The sequence below is a fragment of the Camelus bactrianus genome, chromosome 7, assembly GCF_048773025.1.
Source record: "Camelus bactrianus isolate YW-2024 breed Bactrian camel chromosome 7, ASM4877302v1, whole genome shotgun sequence".
Taxonomy (NCBI): Eukaryota; Metazoa; Chordata; class Mammalia; order Artiodactyla; family Camelidae; genus Camelus; species Camelus bactrianus.
The window spans coordinates 29,891,180-29,910,031 of NC_133545.1; the positions used below are offsets into that span (position 1 = coordinate 29,891,180).

The following is an 18,852-nucleotide window of genomic DNA, read 5'->3' on the forward strand; positions in this document are numbered from 1 at the left end:
CCAGAAACCTGGGGAAACTTTACCATTGAAAATTCAAATAAGTTTCTACCACTCCCCCAACTTTTAAGCCAACAATGTAAGAAAATGAAAAAAGGTAATTTCATGTAAAAGAATAAAAATTAATAAATATTTTTCAGCAAACAAATGAATACTGTGATGCCATCTGATGACCCATAAAACATGATTCCCAGTGTTACTTCAGTTGTCTATATGAGTACTCTTTAATCCATAAATTATGCCATTTTACTTTCTATTAACTCTGACCATCACTAGCCTGGCTGGTTTATCTTCATTGGTCAAATCACTATAGGGGTTAATCGGCCAAGTTGATATGTTTAAACCATGTCATATCCTTTTAATTAGGTCCTGTGTTTATTAAGAGCCCTTCAAGAAGCTCACTTGTCTCTTTGGATATTGATAAGGAAAGGCTAGAAATCTCTCTTTCCAATTTGGTGATTTTTATTCCTAGAGAGTACACTGTTTTGGCAATAATGTGCCTAATACCTTTGCTCAGACCTATCTGATTTGCATCCAGCTAAACTGCCTTTGTGGACTCAGATGTGTGTCCCTAAAAAGAGACCGCTTTCCCACTTTAAGAATTCCACTGTCCTTTCGCCTGCCTATGCTTGAATGGACTATAGCTCCAACTATAAGACCAAATAGGCTCCTTAAACACCCTGGGCTCTGCATTGCTCTCATTTGGTCCTCAAATGAAGAATTTGCATAGTGCAAAGGTCACTGAGAAGCTATGATTCCTCTGGAGCGCCAAGCTGGTTCCCTTGGGGGCCTATGTTCCATTCTAACTGAGTTTATTGAGCTATAAATTCTCGATTAAAGCCCAGACCCTTGAGACACAAGGAGGTTAATAGAATGACTTCTCCAGCATCTCCCATCATCTAGATATCTGTAGAGTGTGTGTAAGAACCTTGGGCTCCTGGACCCAAGGTGAGTGTAATAACTTTATAACTAAAACAGATGGTTTTCTATTTTTTAAAAGGTTATGTGAAAATGAAAGTCACTGTGATAGCAATGTTCTTTCCTTTCTAAGTTCTTTGATGTTACATTATCTTTATATGTTTACAGTGGAAGGAAATGATCTTACCAGCTGCCAATGAATGAGGGAGCAGAGTAGAGCTAGTGAAATCAGAGCTAATATTCAGAACAAGATTCTATAGTCTTGTTTGTTTGATGTGGTGGCTCTTGGACTTACGGAAATACACCTTTTGTTTATGCTTCAAGTCTTCCTTTTATCTTCAGATAAAAGTGTACAGGGGAAGTTGCCAAAATTAGTCCACCTTTTGGGCCCAAGCCACAGTTAAACTTAGATGTTAAAGAGATCAAAGCATTTCCATTCTGACCCAAATAGCTGCAACCCAGCAGTGTAGCTCATGGCAGTATGAAAATGGCTGAACACTTCTGATTCGGAATATCTAAGTGATACACTCCAGGCTACAAGGCAGAAAAACAGGCAGCATGAATGTCTGCTTTGAAACAGTTGCCTGCCTTCTAGGATTTGACAAAGAAACACTTGTTTAGGCTTTGGTATACAATCTAGTGGGAGATGTCCAGGTACTTCTGAAGGTGCCTCAGCAGGTTTCTATGGATAGACATTTTCTCTCCTTTCCCCTGTGCAGGTGGAGTTGATTTTATTCAACTCCACTTTCTTTTCTTCCTCCTTTTCTTCCTTCTTCTTCCTTCTTTTCTTCATTTAGGTGAAGCCAAACTGTTGAGGGTTCTTCTTTGCAAGATCGCAGCAACTCCTTCCTTCCCCTCCCTTTTTTATACTACGTGCAGATTCTCAGCTTTGTCAAACATCAGACTGGTATCCCTGGAGGATAGACAGAAGACTCTTGGTCTCTGTGCAGCAGTAGGGTCATTAGATTGTTTATTATCTAAACCACTTTGTGAGTGAAAGAGACACTATTAGTAATTAGACCTGGACAATTGGAGTAAACTGAGGCCGTTCTGGCAAATCGGAATGTATGGTCACCCTGTGTATAGGGGAATGCGTGATTTCTGGTGTCTAGAACCTCAATTCTAATGTTTCTTTTCCTGAGCAAGAGTGGAAATTTTCTAATTACTCCTTTAAGTTAATACAGATGATCAGTTTCTGCTGTTGATAGCAAACACAGCAATAAGATAATTTCCACATGACTTGGAACACAACCCTCTTGTTAAATAATATAGCTCCAGAATAGAATTTGTTGCAAAGAAAATTTTCAGTGCAAATTCTTTAAAGAAGTCTTTCAAATGGATTTTTTTTTTTTTAATTAGGATGCTACCACCCACTATTTACAAAGAAAGTCTTTAAGGGAGTAGCAGACCCCTCAGGCCACTTCTAGCAAAGAGAGGTACATTCAGTACCAACAGCACAAAAGCACTGTTGTCACTACACCCAAGCTATTTTTGTGCCCCACGTATTTTTGTTTTAAAACTGCAGTCAAATTGCTGTGCTTCCCTTCTGTTTGTTTTACCACTTCCCTTCTAAATATTTTGCATCATCCTGGAGATTTTCCCAAGTGTGGTCTGCTCACTGGAGAGCCACATTCCTCTGATTTGTGGCATTAATTTGTGTGCTGTGGCAAGCCTTGTTTATACTACTTTGCAGGATGGGCACCTTTCACAACAATTTCAACCTCTTTTCCTGCTCTTCTCCACATGCTCAGATATTCTAAGACAGCAGCCCAGATATGGTTTTCTCTAATCATAAACTACATTCCTAGAGTGTGAACTTTTTTTTGCTCTGCTTTCAAGATAGGGAAATTTTTGGCTCTGTTTACTTTTTTCAAACTGGGCAGTGCCCTCTTGACTGTTATGACTAATCCACTTGTCAGGGCTGGAATCTCATATAGTTCTCTCCAGGTAAATCCCATTACTCAAACTTGTGAAAAAAAAAAATGCAAAAGAGGCCAAAGAGTGACCTTGTGGTGGTCATAGCCCACCTGCTAGCCAGAGCCCTCTGTTGACCACAGAGATTTTTTCCAAGAGAAGGAAAGCTTAGTCAGAATCTGACAGTTCTTGTACCCTCATATTCCTGCAGAGGAACCAGCTTGGGGAGAGATAAGAGCCCTGGGTTGACACCCTGATTATGCCTACCTTTTTATTTGTTAAATGTGGAAATTGACTTCATCCAATTAATAAGAGCAGGAAACAGTTTTTGTTTTCTCTTTGTAGGAAAACATGAAGTAACAGTTTTATCTTAATTTGTCAGGCATTGCCCAAGAGACTACAGCCATGTGGGCTGGTAGCCAAAAAATCGCTCTAAGTCCCAAGTATTAACACCCAGATATAAAAAGAATGCTAATTGGTTTTCCAGCTGAAAAATAATAAAGTACGTCATGCCAAAAATGCTGTGTGGCATGGAAGCCTCAAGTTTATACAATAGGGCCTGATTGCAATCTGGGGGCTCCATTTGTGCTCATATGCAGAGCTAAACAAAAGGAGGTGTTTCGCTCCTTTGCCTTTGTAGAAAGCCTCTGCTCCAGATCTCAGCCTGATGTTGCACCAGGCTTCCCACAGTCTTCCTGCCAAATCTCCAAGCTTTTTCCTGGCTGCCATTCAGGAAAGTACAGCTCCGTCCGTAGGATGGAAAGTTAAAAAGGCCTTGCTTGGATACGCTGAAATATATACAAACACTGCTTGACGTATGGAGCAGGCTGGCTTTGCACAGGCTGCTTCTGCTCCCATTCTAAGGGAAAAGAATGCAACACTTTTTAAAGTCATTTCAGTTAAGTGATGGAGATAGTAGCTGGAAGAAAAATTTATTTTTTTTTAAAGCAAATTCAGCATTCTCCTCAGTCCCAACAATGAACTACCTTAGTTCCATTAGTAAAATACTGGTTAACTTCCAAGAACCCATCCAGCTTGGGCAGTCGTTAACTTAAGGACAGGTTTAATGTATAAGGTATTGTATGCAGATATTCTAGTGAGAAGGTCACTGGAAGTGAGCTGGTAAGAATCACTCTGAGAGCCAGGGACACTGATCAGGCGGGGGCTGGTACTCTGATGCATATTGAGTGATTGCCAGTGGCTTCACACCTTGACTCCAGATCTACGTCACTTGCTGTAAAGTACTTGAATTGAAAGGATCTCTTAATACTTAAACCTTATACTCATTATTTCCAGTTGATGGTGAATACCATTGTCAAATTCATAGCATTTAACTAATGCTATCCAAGATGTTTTTTAATTATAGTTAATACTAATATACCCTATTTTCTGTCACCAGTTATGCTAGACATGTATGTAAAGATAAATATTTTTAAAAAAGAAATTATTTTGATAACAGAAGTAAAACATAGTCTCAAAATAAGCAACTTCTGCCAAAGTATATAGAGAATAAATGGGCTATAAGCTTCCATTTATGTGTAAAAAATAAACTTTTCTTTAATGGAGGTATTGGGGATTTAACCTAGGACTTAGTGCATTTGCTAAGCGTGTGCTCTACCACTGAGCTATACCCACTTTGCCTCACCAAAAGGAAACCTGCTTTTAACAGAAACTGGCAAGCAATTGTCTATTCCTTTCTATCAATGCATTTCTTTTGTTTATTACTTTTTGGTTGTTTGTTATTATTAAATGTGTGTTTCCTCTATAGTGAGGCAGAATGGGATGTATTTAGCAAGCATTCATTTTATTTATTTATTTATTTATTTATTTATTTATTTATTTATTTATTTATTTATATTGAAATATAGTCAGTTACAATGTGTCGGCTTCTGGTGTACAGCATACAGATACATATACATATATTCGTTTTCATGCATACATATACATATATTCATTTTCATATTCTTTTTCATTAAAGGTTATTACAAGATATTGAATATAGTTCCCTGTGCTATACAGAAGAAATTTGTTTTCTGTTTTTATATATAGTGGTTAACCTTTGCAAATCTCAAACTCCCATATTTATCCCTTCCCATCCCCTTTCCTCTAGGAACCATAAGATTGTTTACTATGTCTGCGAGTCTGTTTCTGTTTTGTAGATGAGTTCATTAGTGTCCTCTTTTTTCTTTCTTTTTTTAGATTCCACATATGAGTGATATCATATGGTACTTTTCTTTCTCTTTCTTTTGGCTTTCTTCACTTAGAATGATGATCTTCAGGTCCATCCATGTTGCTGCAAATGGCATTATTTTATTCTTTTTTTATGGCTGAGTAGTATTCCATTATATAAATATACCACAGATGCTTTATCCAGTCATCTGTCGATGGACATTTAGGTTGCATTCTTGTCTTGGCTACTGTATATAGTGCATGTATCTTTTCAAATTAGAGTTCCCTCCAGATATATGCCCAAGAGTGGGATTGCTGGATCATATGGTAAGTCTATGTTTAGTTTTTTGAGGAATCTCCATACTGTTTTCCATAATGGCTGCACCAAACTGCATTCCCACCAGGACTATAGGAGAGTTCTCTTTTCTTCACAGCCTCTCCAGCATCTATCATTCAAGGACTTTTGAATGATGGGCATTCTGACTGGTGTGAGGTGATACCTTATTGTGGTTTTGCTTTGCATTTCCTGATAATTAGCAGTATTGAACATTTTTTCATATGCCTATTGGCCACTTGTATGCCTTCATTGGAGAATTGCTTGTTTAGGTCTTCTGCCCATTTTTGGATTGGGTTGTATTTTTTTGTTGTTGTTATTAAGTTGCATGAGCTGTTTATATATTCTGGAAATTGAACTTTTGTCAGTTGATCATTTGCAAATATATTCTCCCATTTTATAAGTTGTCATTTTGTTTTACTTACGGTTTCCTTTGCTGTGCAAAAGCTTGTAAGTTTAATTAGGTCCCATTTGTTTATTTTTGATCTTATTTCTATTGCCTGGGTAGACTGCCCTAGGAGAACATTGCTAAGATTTATGTCAGAGAAAGTTTTGCCTATGTTTTCTTCTAGGAGGTTTATAGTGTCTTATCTTATATTTAAGTCTGTAAGCCATTTTGAGGCTTTTTTGTGTATGGTATGAGGGAGAGTTCTAAGTTCATTGATTTACATGTAAAGAGCATTCATTTCAAAAGTATTGGGCATCAGAAGAACCAAAGGAAAAGAAGACTGTTGAGTTAGCATTGCTGGTCTTTAATCAGGTTCATTCTCACTAAACTAAATTAATTTTTCAGCCCTCCCCCTCATCCTTCCATGTAAGTTCTGCCTTTGGTACATTCCTGCCTCTGTGACTTTGAACTTGTGCTTTCCCTCACCTGGAGTGAGATCTCTTCTCCCTACCGTCTTCTACATCTCAGTCAGTTCCCACCTGATCTGTAAAGCCTCCTAGACAACTTCAACACCATTTAGTTTCCCATTTATCTAAAGTCTTATGGCTATTACTGTTTTCATGAAGCAAGGTAAGATATGGAGGGTTCACAAATCAGGTGGGAATCAAACTGTGACCCAGAATATGAAGAGCAGAAAGGAGCATTTGTTATTGCAAGAAGCAGAGACCCACTCAATTAGCTTAAAATAAGGAGAAGGTATTGTAAACCTACAGTGTCCAGGAAATAGGCCTTGCAGGGGCTGAGCTGGAACCTGTCAGAAGCCTAGACAGCTCTTCCTCTCTCTCTCTCCAACTCTCAGGATCATACAGTACCCCTCTGACTCTCACCCAGGAATATCTACTTTCACATTCTTCTCTTTTCTCTCTCCCAAATTTCTCTACTTTAAAATTTCAGTTTTCTTTTGTCTCAACTACCCCCAAATAACTGAATTAAACTTTTGGGATCTTAATTCCAAATGTCCAGAGAGATTTTGTTATCTTATCTTGTGCTCTATACCCAGTCTTCCGTTTAATCAATGTGGTTGGCAGAGGCAGTAATTTTTAGTACAAACAGCTGCCTAAGCCCATTCCTGTGCAGCCTGTAGATAAAGTTTCAGGGAAGGGGGAAATGAGTAGGCACTCCAAAAGATATCCACTACCTGCAGGGTTGTATTATTCCTTCAAGGCAAATTCCTTCAGAGCAAGGGATACGTTACTAGTTGCTTACTTCCATTACTGTGTTAAGTACAGTGCTATTCAACTACCACAGAGATTCACAACTCTTGATGCACAGTAAAACCACCTGGGGAACTTTCAGAAGCATTTCCGTGTCCAGTCCTCCCCCTTGCCGCCACCAGAGATTCTGATTTCATTTTGGAAGGATATGGCCCACACATTAGACACCAAGGGTTGCTGTGTTTTCCAGATGCCAGACTTATTTTTACTGAGGTCAGGGCTATAGGAAAACGTTATTCCTATAGATGAAAAAGTGATTATCTTCATAGCTAAAAGCATGGTGGAAATTCAAGAGCTGTTAAATAGCTTAAAATTCTTGCTTGGCCTAGGAAATAGGGTGTAGATTATATTCATGTTGTCTCAGGTAGGGTGAATACCAGTGATATTGATAACTTTAGAAAAGGACATAAAACAATTTCAATTTTACATTTTTAATTTCCCCCATTCTTGTAATTGATTTCATTAAATATAGTAGTCAGTGGTTATTTCTGCAAGGTTTTTTGATTACCTAATCAATATGCCCACAAAATGCAGCCCTATTCCTGTATTCTTTGGAAACAAGTTCTCATATAACTAGGAAAATGTAAGATTTAATAGTAAATTCTGAATTTATGACAATTCAGAGTGCCACTTGGATGATAATTGTTTTAATTTATTTTTTTCAGTTGGTAACTCTGAAATTGATATTTGATAAATTTGAACTGAGTCAAGTTTGCCTCAAGAATTGTAAGGAGCTGGTTCATTGTAGGCACTATATAGAGAAGCTCTTCCAGCATACTCTTTCCAGTATCCTTAGGGTTGCTAAGGTTTGCCCAAGGCTTTAGAACCATAGTTGTGATGACTAGTTGGAGAATTCCTTGGGAATAGTTTCTGGAGTTCTTCAGTATGATCAGTGAAACCAAGCAGATAGTCCAAGTTTTCAAGAAAATTGGCTCAATTATTGCTTTCTGAGGGATAACATTGTCTTTCCTGCCAATTGCCTCTGAGACCACTCTGGGACATTTGTTAACAACTTCTGGAAGTCAAGCCACCTCAATCTTATAAACACGTTGGGCATTGATTTCTGTATAGAATGTGATTCATGGGTTTTTACATTTCCTACACCAATTTCCTTCTCTAAGAGGGAGCCATTTTGCCCAGTTCATCTTCAGTACTCCTAAGGAAGGCATGGTAACATTGACCTCTTTGGCAAAGGGTCTAAAGGGAGAATACTGTGGAAGACATCTTCACCAATTTTTAATCAAGCATAATCAGACTCAGTTTCCTTCTTGTGTTACAGCATAGACCAATGCAGTACTGACACTTCATGATCCCAGAGCATCTTGTCCTGGACTTTCTGGATGTGAGGATCCCTTCATGGAATTACCCTTGTACGTCCAATGGTCAGTAATGTGAATTGTGATGCTAGTTCTTAAGCTTCATTTGAGGGTGATGTGGATGGTTTACCCTTTTTCTTGTGAGATATCAGCTTTGCCTGGAAAGGAGCAGAGATGCCACTCTTGCAGGATAAACAGGTATTGGTGTGTCTGCACTGAGTGGCATGTACTATAGGGTACAAATTTCTGTGCAGCAGATCCTGGTGACCAGCTTGGCAGGAAAGCTGTGCTTGATTGATGGGCACAGCAGTTAAACAAGAAGTGTGTCCTTACTTGCTATGGACTCTACAATCTTGTCTATACTGCAAGGTTGATTCTAGGACCTTTGCATATGTCAGATTTGATCCCAACTCAGATAGTCCAAAGAGAAGTCATTAAAGGTTTCATTGTAAACTCTTTCTATACTACTACTCTGCTATACATCGTCAAACTGGTCCCTTGAGTTGTAAAGCCCATAAGATGGCAGATCTCAGCACTATAAACATTTTGCTAGTTCTGTGCTGAAAATCTAAATTTGAAAAATTTGACCATCACTGATGAGGAGTATAATTCTATTATCTCACAAGACTGTCAGTTATGCTTATGAAGTGGGAACAAAATAGTTGAATGTAAGTTATAGTGTGAACTCCACAAAATTTCAGAACAAAATGCTTTTTCTTTTAAGGACTTTTGATTTTGTTATGAATTCTTGTTATCATGGCTTCACAGGAAGCAAACTTCTGAGTAGAAAATTTTCAGTGTGCCCCATGAACAACATTTTAAATGCAGGGCATTAAGATGGAGGTTTGAGTCAGGTGTTTTCCAGAATTACTTGTTGTCCAGCTTAATTTTGAAGAGGAACTCCTCAATATTTCTCTGCTACCTTCTTCCCTCCCTTCTTCTCATTTGCTCTTTCTTCCTTCCTCCTTCCCTCTCTCCCTTACTTTGTTTTTCTTTCAACAAAAAATTTTTGAGTTACCCACTTTCTGATGAGCTTCTGCTGAAGATACAAGTATTAAAATATGATCTTGATCCTCAGAAAACATTCTTCTTGATGGGGAGGGAGTAGAGAAGTAAACATGAAAAGAATATTGTCTAATAAGAATTATATCCAAAGTATTGTGGGAAAATATAGGTGGATGGAGTGAGACAGTCTGGGATGGGAAGTAGGTAGTGAAAGGAAAGGAGGAGATAACTTTGAGCAAGTGGAAGAGAACCTGTTTCAAGATGTGAGGGTGGAGATAAGAAGACAAACAATGGGCATAAAGGCAAGAAGAGGCACTGAAGAAATGGCAAATAGTTCTGTTACTGGAATGTAAGGTACGTGAGGTGGTGGGTGAGTGGAGGACAAGAAGTGACTTTAGTGAGGTTGGCAGAAACTAAAGCAGAAATTGCTTTACATTTTTGTTAAGGATTTGAATTTTTCCTAAATAAGTGTGGCCACGTCAAAGAATTTTTTAATCTTTTTTAAAATTGAAGTATAGTCAGTTTACAGTGTTGCATCAATTTCTGGTGTACAGCACAATGCTTCAGTCATACATGAATATACATACATTCATTTTCATTTTCTTTTTCACTGTAAGCTACTACAAGATATCGATATATAGTTCCCTGTGCTATATAGTATAAACTTGTTTATCTATTTTATATATACCAGTCAGTATCTGCAAATCTCGAACTCCCAATTCATCCCTTCCCATCCCCTTCATCAAAGAATTTTAATGATCAGATTTTCCTATTACCTATATCATTCTTCTGACACGTGGAACATAGGCAGGGTGGTGAGACTGAAGGTAAGGAGACCTATTAGAAAGCTATTGTTATAGTCCAGGGAAGAAATTATGAGGGTCTGATCTAAGGCAATGACAGTGCAGTAGAGAAGAGGAGATGATTGAAAGAATTTGAAAAGGTAAAATTGGCAGGACTTGTATTTAAATGGATTTGGTGAAAAAGAAAACACAAGGCCTTCATCAGTGAGGTCTTTATTGCTGTAAAGACTATTTCAAACACATATAAAGTCAAGAGAAATTCAACCAGAGGACTTTGGTCTGAACAATTGCAACCAATATGACCATTGAACTCATAAACCCATGATATACATACCATGCACTCTTTGCTATGTCACATGCTTGCTGAAGACCATGTTGGAGATTCCCTCAAGTTAACTTTTAAATTTCTCATGAAAAACCCTTTCTAAGTGACTGTTGTAAATATCACAATGTATCTTTATAGCATAGAGTCTCAGGATTATCTTTAATATACTTTTCCTTCTACAGGTAATTTGCCTTTTTTCAAACTGTCTCATGAACTATGCCTTTTAAACAGTTATTTTCATGGCAATGACACTTGTCTAATGAGTCATGGCAGCCAGCATAATTTGGTCTACTCACAGAATTTTCCTTTTTCATCTTTTTTGCTCTTTGATCAATTAAAACTGATTAAAACAAAAGCTGAAATGTTACTTTAGTTTCTAAGTTGCCATGTTACTTTTAATGATTTACTTTCTTCCCATTCTGCAAGAACATATATCCACATACAGTGGAGAAGGCTGCCACTGAAATGTTAGCTATTCTTGTTGAATCCTTGAGAGTTTCCATGCTCAGAGTGAGCAGCTGTGGTGAGCAGGAGGGGCAGGCAGGCAGGAAACATGGTGATTGGTCACAGGACTGTCTGGGGAGAAGCTAAGCCAATTGTAAGTTTTCTTTTGTACAGAAAGAATGGTGGCAGTGACTTAACACCCCCACTCTAAAACCCAAGTTGTAATTGTTTAGAGAAATGGAACAATGAGCCTGAAGAGGACTATGACTTCTTGCTCATTTATTAAGGATCCAGAATTTGTACAGCCTTAGTATGGCTCCTGAACATGAGCATAGGAGAGGAAAGGCTACTGCACACTAGAATGGCTGTCAGGAAGCCCAGAGGCTAAGTCTAGGCCCTTGTTCTAAATTTGCTGCCTTGAATCAAACATATCTTACATATAACTCTTAGCCAGCTCAGTTATCTGTCTTCTAAGCCCAGAAAAGATTAGAAGCAAGCTAAAGGCAGGCATTCTGGCAGAAGCAGACAGATTTGAGAACTAACAACTTGATAGCAAAGGAAAGACCTAAAAATGGAAAGTAGGTGCATAATTGCCTCTGCATTATAACACAGTGAAAAAAAAAGATAGATAATATTATGGACCACTGTTATCAAGGAAGATTAAACTATGACTTGTGGTTTTATATGAAACACAGGAAGATTGCCATCAAAATTTGTTAAACAGAGCTTAGGAATGCAGAAGTTTTCATTGCTCAAAGGATTAGTAACAGAAGACATATTTCCTTCTCCTATAGTTTCTGCCATTAAACCTTGCAGATAAGTCACAAAGAGACCATGGAAGTGAGTGTCTCTCCTCTCTTTTAAGAGCTCTTTCAAAACTGCCCATCTTACTTTCTAGTTACAACCTTTCCTCCTGTCTTACCTGCTTTCCTCATATTTTTTTCCCTGCCATTTGTATGCGTCAATACTCTATATTTCTTTAGCTTCTTTGTTGGTAGTTGACAACCTAGTCGTTATGGTTTGCATGTTTGTGTCCTTCAAAATTTCATATGTTGGAATCTTAACCCCCAAAGATGGTGGTATTGGATGTGGGGCATTTGGGAGGTGCTTAGGTCATGAGAGTAGACTTTAGAGAGAGAGATATCCCTAGTCTCTTTTGCCATGTGAGGATACAATCAGAAGTCTGCAACCCTGAAGCTAACCCTCACCTTACTATGTTGACACCCTGATCTTGGACTTCTAGCCTCCAGAACCATGAGAAATAAATTTCTGTTGTTTATAAGCTACCCAGTATGTAGTGTTTTGTTACAGCAGCTTGAATGGACTAATCCTTTTCCAAATGGTCAAAAAAGGTAAAGGAAATCATTACTGTTCTTCTCTTTATAATTAGTTTCAATTCTTCTCAGTATTTAATTGGTACAGAATGAATTGTCGCAAAGGCTAAAGAATGAAAAGCAAACAAAAAAATTCTCAAACATTTACAACTTTTGCATAGAAGATTAAAATACTGAGAGAAAATCAAGAAACTTTAATATCAAGTGTTATCATAATTTTCAATAACTTGGTAAACTAACTCTGCCAGAATAGATAAAGCTCCATTCTATATTAAAAAGCAACACCCACCCACCAGTTCTCATTAATTATATCACTCCACTTCTGTAGCAGGTATTTCTACAGATTTGTGGTTGAATTTTAAGTTAAAGTTAATATATCAGTTTACTCAGAAATCATAATTCTGTAGAAACAAAGGATTTGACTTAAAGTTGCAAATACACCCTTAGAAATGACTTAATCATTATGGAATGAATGTTTGTATGTGTGACCCTTGTGTTGGAAATGCCTGGAGCAGAGGGATTATGATTAATTTATATGAATATTATACCTTTATTGGGTTGAGTTCCCATTTAAAAGTCTGGGGAAAATCTTGTCACTTGTCAGTCAGTCCAGGAAATTGTCATCAGCTTCCATATTCGGAGGTTTCACTAATGTGACAAAATATCAGAAGGAAGCCATATCAGAGAAAAGAAAGCTAAGCAAATAGTGTAGTTAGTTACTCTCAAGTGACATGCTCAATGCCTTCTTCTGCAAGGTCCATCCAGGGAGGTTTCTAACCCTAATCCAGGTTTTATCACCTCAGCACTATTGGTATTTTGGACTGAAAAGTTCTTTGTATTGTGGGGGCTCTCTTTTGCATTTTAGGATGTTTAGTAACATCTCTGGCTTCTACCCATAGATTCCAGCATTATCTCCTAGTGCTGACAACCAAAAATGTCTTCATACGTTGAAAAATGTTCTGTGTGTGTGTGTGTGTGTGTGTGTGTGTGTGTGTGTGTGTGTGAGAGAGAGAGAGAGAGAGAGAGAGAGAGAGAGGAAGGCAAATAAAGCTCAGATGAGAATCACTGCCCTTACCATAATCCTACCCATTGACTTAACACTCCATTATTGTTCTTGAAACATAATATCCCAGAAAAGTTTCTACTGTCCATTGAGATAACAACAGAATACTGTTCTCTAAGCTGTTCTACTTGATTGTAACTCCATTCATTACCTGTAAGATATCCTGGTTGATTCAGGCCACAGGTACCCAGGTGGGTATTTTATGTCTTCTCACAGAATGGCACACTTACCTTGTCTCATTTTCTTTTTTCTTCTGTGGACTAAAGTCTTTTGCAACTGATCCTACACCTAGTTAGGCTTACTGAGCATGCATTCTGGTTTATCCAGATCAGTCCTGGAGCATGCTTGTTAACCAGACATCATTATTAATAGAATCCAGTCAGTCTCAAAGTGTCCCGGTTTGGATGATCAATCATAGTTATCCTTTTATGCTATTTGGAACAAAAAGATATTCCTTTTAATTTTACCAAAAAAAAAAATAGTGAAATGGAATTCAGTTTAAAATGGAATATATGAGAAAAAACATTTTCTTCTCTCCTCCCCCATTTTTTTGTATTCTATTAACCTAAGGAGAAATTTGTGTAGGATAGAAGGGTGCTCATGAATAGACTTGGAAGTCTGAACAAATTCCAAGGCAGAAGCAGCTAAATACTTTCTAATAGATGAATCAGAATTGGAGCTGGAAACAGGACACAACTTGCAGTAGAGAAGGTGGCCTCCATGCCGTAGCCCTTCTTTCTGACACATCTCTGTAAAGTTTTTAGGCCCCCTCGAGAGCTGTTCTGCCAGGCAGAATTGGGAAAAAGAGTAATTAAGTGAAGCACCATCCATGAAACAGATAATTGAGTTACACGTCTTTCCAAATGTGAAATTTATTTTTTTGTGTGCCATTTTTCCATTCTGTGGCTATGTATTATTTTTACCTTGATGAATGTTATATGAATGCTCTTTTATCAGATGTATAATATATTCTATTTAGAATGTATATTTAATGCATTTAGTTATGACAATAAAATATTTTTGGTATGCAAAGAATGGAAGCTTTTAACCCATCCCATTCCCTTCAGACCCTATCTAAATCAGAGGACTGATTTCCAAAGAAACTGAACAATCATCCCAAGTCCTACAGCTTCTAATATGAATTTTGGCACTTCAGAACAAAATGTGAAATGATTGGGAACCCAACTTGCATCACTTTCTCCCCATTCCCTTCTAGGGTTTGCTACTTGGTGACTTTCAGATTCTTGTGGAATTGTGAATTCATACTAAGCTTCTGTGCAGTATTACCATTTGTATCACTGAGGATGGAATTGACTTTTGTCTTTGGAGGGAAAAAAAAACAAACTGTACTGCTTGTTCAAGAAGGCTGTGATTAAACTCTTTAAGCATTTGTTTCTTACCGTGGAGAAACAGAACTCCGCAAGAAACTCATACCAGCTACATATATATTAATTTAGTTTTTTGTCCGTGAATATGAATGGCCAACGACAGACCAAAAATTATTAGGGAAAATCAGTAAGGCACAGAGCATAATACAACTGGGCAAACAAAAGAATGGCTTCAAAGAAAACAAAACATAAGCAAAAAATTAAAACTGTTACTAGTATCTTCAGAAAGATCTGACTAGATGTTTCAACCATAAAATAAGCTTAGGTTGCTATAGAGGATAAGTGCTTCAGGAATAAGCCAGAGATTTTGGAAATTGAAAAGCAGTTGCCCAAATGCAAAAAGTGAAAGGAAATAGTAAAAGATAAAGTCTGTTAAATACGTCAGAATATTGAACAAATAAGATATAAAAGTTAAATATGGAGAATCAGTTCAAGACAGTGAACATCTATTAGAAGTTCAAGAAAGAGTGAACAGAGAAAATGGAAGAATGAAAATGGTCAAAGATGGAAGATTATCCAGAGTTGAAAAAAGACAAATACCCCAAATCTGAAAAAGGCCACAGAGTGCTAAATTGGATAAATGAGAAAAGCCCCACGTGGACTTTTCCTAGTGAAATTTCAGAAACGTAAAGACTAAAAGAATACACAGAGAAAGAGCATACCACTCACTTTTATAGTAAATAATATTGTTAAAATCATGACACTGTAAATGCTGCTTATTGTTTTTCAGCTTTAATGAATCACCCATAGACAAAGCTTTAAAGACAAAGCTATAGATACGCAACAATAAAATGTAAATATCATCAGGGCACCTATATGAATCCACATGTGCACTGTCTAACTCTAAGAGACACCAGCCTCAAAGGAGGCAAAAGAACAGTAGCACTGACTGCTAAAAACCTTACTGATGAAAAGTAATGATGCTACAAAGGATGGAGAGAGAAAGAGCAATGGAGGTGGAGGTAGTGTTGAGACAACATGCAGGGCCTAGGGTTGAAATAAGAAATAGAGGTTTAGCATATTATTTAACAGTTAAACTATAGAAAGGCTAAAAGATTGTGTGTGTGTGTGTGTGTGTGTGTGTGTGTGTGTGTGTGTGTGTGTGTGTCTGTGTGCTCGTGTGTGCGCTTAAAACAAAACTCAAGAAAAAGGACAGAAGGGGGGCAGCATGTTTGCTGAATACCTTCTGTTGGGAGTCCAAAGATACTACCTAAACTTGATTAGTCAGAACATGGAAGTGTAAACATATTGGTCAGAGTGTAGGACAAAGAGGAAACCACCAGAAGTAAAAACAAACTCTAGGAAGTGGGATAAGTGGCAGCAGGTAGGACAGGAAATGTAACTTTTAATATCATTTGAATTTGTTCTACATGTGTATGCTGTTAAATTAATTAAACAAAGAGACCATTGCACCTGAGGTGGCTCTAATGCCATGGCAACCTACATAAACAAGCCAAAATCTAAGCCTGTAAATTTCTTGAGGTGATGAATTCAAAATACTAGGCCAACCAATCACAAACAGCGGACTAGGCTTTAAGTTATAGCCAATCAATAATTTCCTTTCTTTTGCCACCTAAAAATTGTCATTTGCCATCTGGCACTATAAGAATGAAGCTACCAGCCACTATAGTTGCTGACCTCAACACACCCTGAAAGGAGTACAGGGTGGAGATCAGGAACGAGGCACAATGTACTCTGGGAAAACTGGTAGAACAGGCCTTCAGATAGTTAGATATTTTCAGAAGAATTTATGAGCTTAATTTTGTGCATCTTGTCATAGCTCTGAGGAACTACCCTCTCAGGCTATGGTCCTCATTTTGCCCCCAATAAAACCTAACTCCCAACTCTCCCATTGTGCTCCCCACCCCAACCCCCAGAGAGGACACTTTGCTTCTGCACTTCTCTATGTAAGTCATTCCCCTGGGCCCTGTCTGCCGGAGTGCTCCTAATCACTTCTGGTTTGGTGCTGCCCCTTTGGAATCCATTTTTGCTCAAATAAACCCTTAAAATGTTTAATATGTCTCAAATTGTCTTTGGCAATATATTATTTGGTGGTAATAATAATAATAATAATGATAATAATAATAATAATAATAATAATAATAATAATAATAATAATAATAATAATAATAATAATAATGTCAATCTGATTTTTTTCACAGCATTATTATATACTTACGCAGTTGCCAGCAACTTTGTAGAGGGGCATAAGCAAATTGTACAAAAATCAAACAGACCCTAAAGCACTTCACTTCAAATGTGCTATGCCTCATGTTTTCTTAGACCTTGATGAAGTTGAGGCATGGGGTGCTATTTTTATATTATAATTTTGTGGGTAAATTATCAATAGATCATATTTCTTATGGGGTATGAAGCTCTCTTTTTTCCCTTTGGATATTGATGAATTTATTTATTTCAGATATAAGTTACTATTTAGCACTCCAAGATCTTTATTATGTATTGATTCCTCAAATATAAAACATATACATTTTATTTGAGCCTCAGAATTCTATGACAATTCAGTGTAGGTGTTACGATCTCCATTTTATCCATAAAGTTGAACAAGGTTAAGAAGCTTGTCTTAGGTCACTGAGAGGGGGAAAGAGCCAGCACTCGAACTGTCTTCCTTCTCCTACCCTACGTAGTTTCTTAAGGAGTAGGGAAGATTGAATAATATTAAAACACACATTTTTTAAAATGTCAAAAACACATTACCACGGAGGAAGAAAGAGCTACCAAAATCAGGAAATCCTTCTGAATGCCTCAGGTATAATCTTCCTCACCCTGAACTCTTTTTCAAATTGAACAATATAGTATTTAAACATGTGTCCCGTAGAAAAAGCTATTGAAAGACACTGTAAAAGTGAAGAGAATTAAGTTAGAGGAAGAAAAACAAAAAGTGTTCCTTAAAATCTATAATTTCATCTACTTTCTGTGCTAATCAGAGTAATTTCCTATGTCCTAGGAAGCATCTTCTGACTTAAAATTAAAAGTTGGTTGTATGGAGACTTCAAAAAACAGTACTCACCTGCACCTCCCACATTCATTAGCCTTTTCTTCCTATGCTGTGTCTGTGCAAAAATAGGGATGGGGCAGGGGGTAGGAGGCATAGGAAAAGTGGGAGCGTGTTGAATAGGAAATGTAACTTATCTTTCATACCATTTGAATTTGTTTAACATGTACATGCATGGAGAGATGTTATTAAACCATAGGTTAGAAAGTGCAGACCACTGATGGATCCTTTCCATAATGCTTTAAAATTAAAATCTTACTAAAATACCACAAATCTAATCAGGAATTCCAGGGAATATTCTGCTTTTGTTTTTCTCTTAGAGATTTGAAGTTCTGCCTTCGTTAACACAGAACCCTTGACTTAAACTGAACATAAAACATTTTAAAGCAATTCCAGTTGCAGGACATTCTTTTTTTTCTGTGTGAATGTTTGATGAGCTTTGTCCAAATTCTGGCTCTTCCCACATTGACTCAGTTTCTGTTCACTAGAACAAGGTGACCTGCCAAGCTAGACAGGACAAAGTCCAGGGACTCACAGAAATGCTTTTTCTTTTACTTCTAAATAAGTTAAGTGCAAAGGCCATCGACAAGAGAGATTTTAGCAATTTTGTTATCAGTGTGTAGTGAGGCAGTCCCTTTTCCTTCCTCCCTTTTACCCACTCACCCCCAATCATAAAACCCTCACCCAGGAGAAACTTTCTACAAAACTGCTAAAGATATACTTGTTGGTTTGAAATTAATTCTTGGAATTACTTTGGATTTAGAGTGCTTAACCAAATTGTCACTGAAATATACTCTTTTCTTGACAAGTACCATTGAAGACAATGTAAAATGATTCTTATATGGTTACCTAGCCATAAAGAATTCAAGTGTAATTTTACTTAGAACTTTCACTGACTATTTTAATCTCAATGACATAAACAGATGTATTGGGATCAGGAAATACTTTACATCACTGGTGTTTTGTTGGCCCGATGAAGTATGTATAATCAGGAGTTATATAACTTCCATTGCATCAAATACACATTTATCAAATACAAGTGAAAATAATTGGCTTATTTCTTCCATAGATTTTCCTGTGCGAAGAAAATGGACAATCAGTAGGTGCTGTAATGCAACAGCACAATTCTATTATTTTCAAAAGTTTGGAGTGAGATTAATAATACTA

At 37.3% G+C, this 18,852-nt stretch overlaps 1 protein-coding gene across 1 annotated transcript in view; it reads left to right on the plus strand.

Moving 5' to 3' along the window:
• Positions 1–8,327: 8,327 nt before the first annotated feature.
• Positions 8,328–18,852, plus strand: part of TFEC (transcription factor EC) — a 338,168-nt gene continuing 327,643 nt past the window's right edge. The window contains exon 1 of the mRNA XM_074367178.1: positions 8,328–8,376. The gene's annotated coding sequence lies outside the window, so the exon portion shown is untranslated. The remainder of the gene's footprint in view (positions 8,377–18,852) is intronic.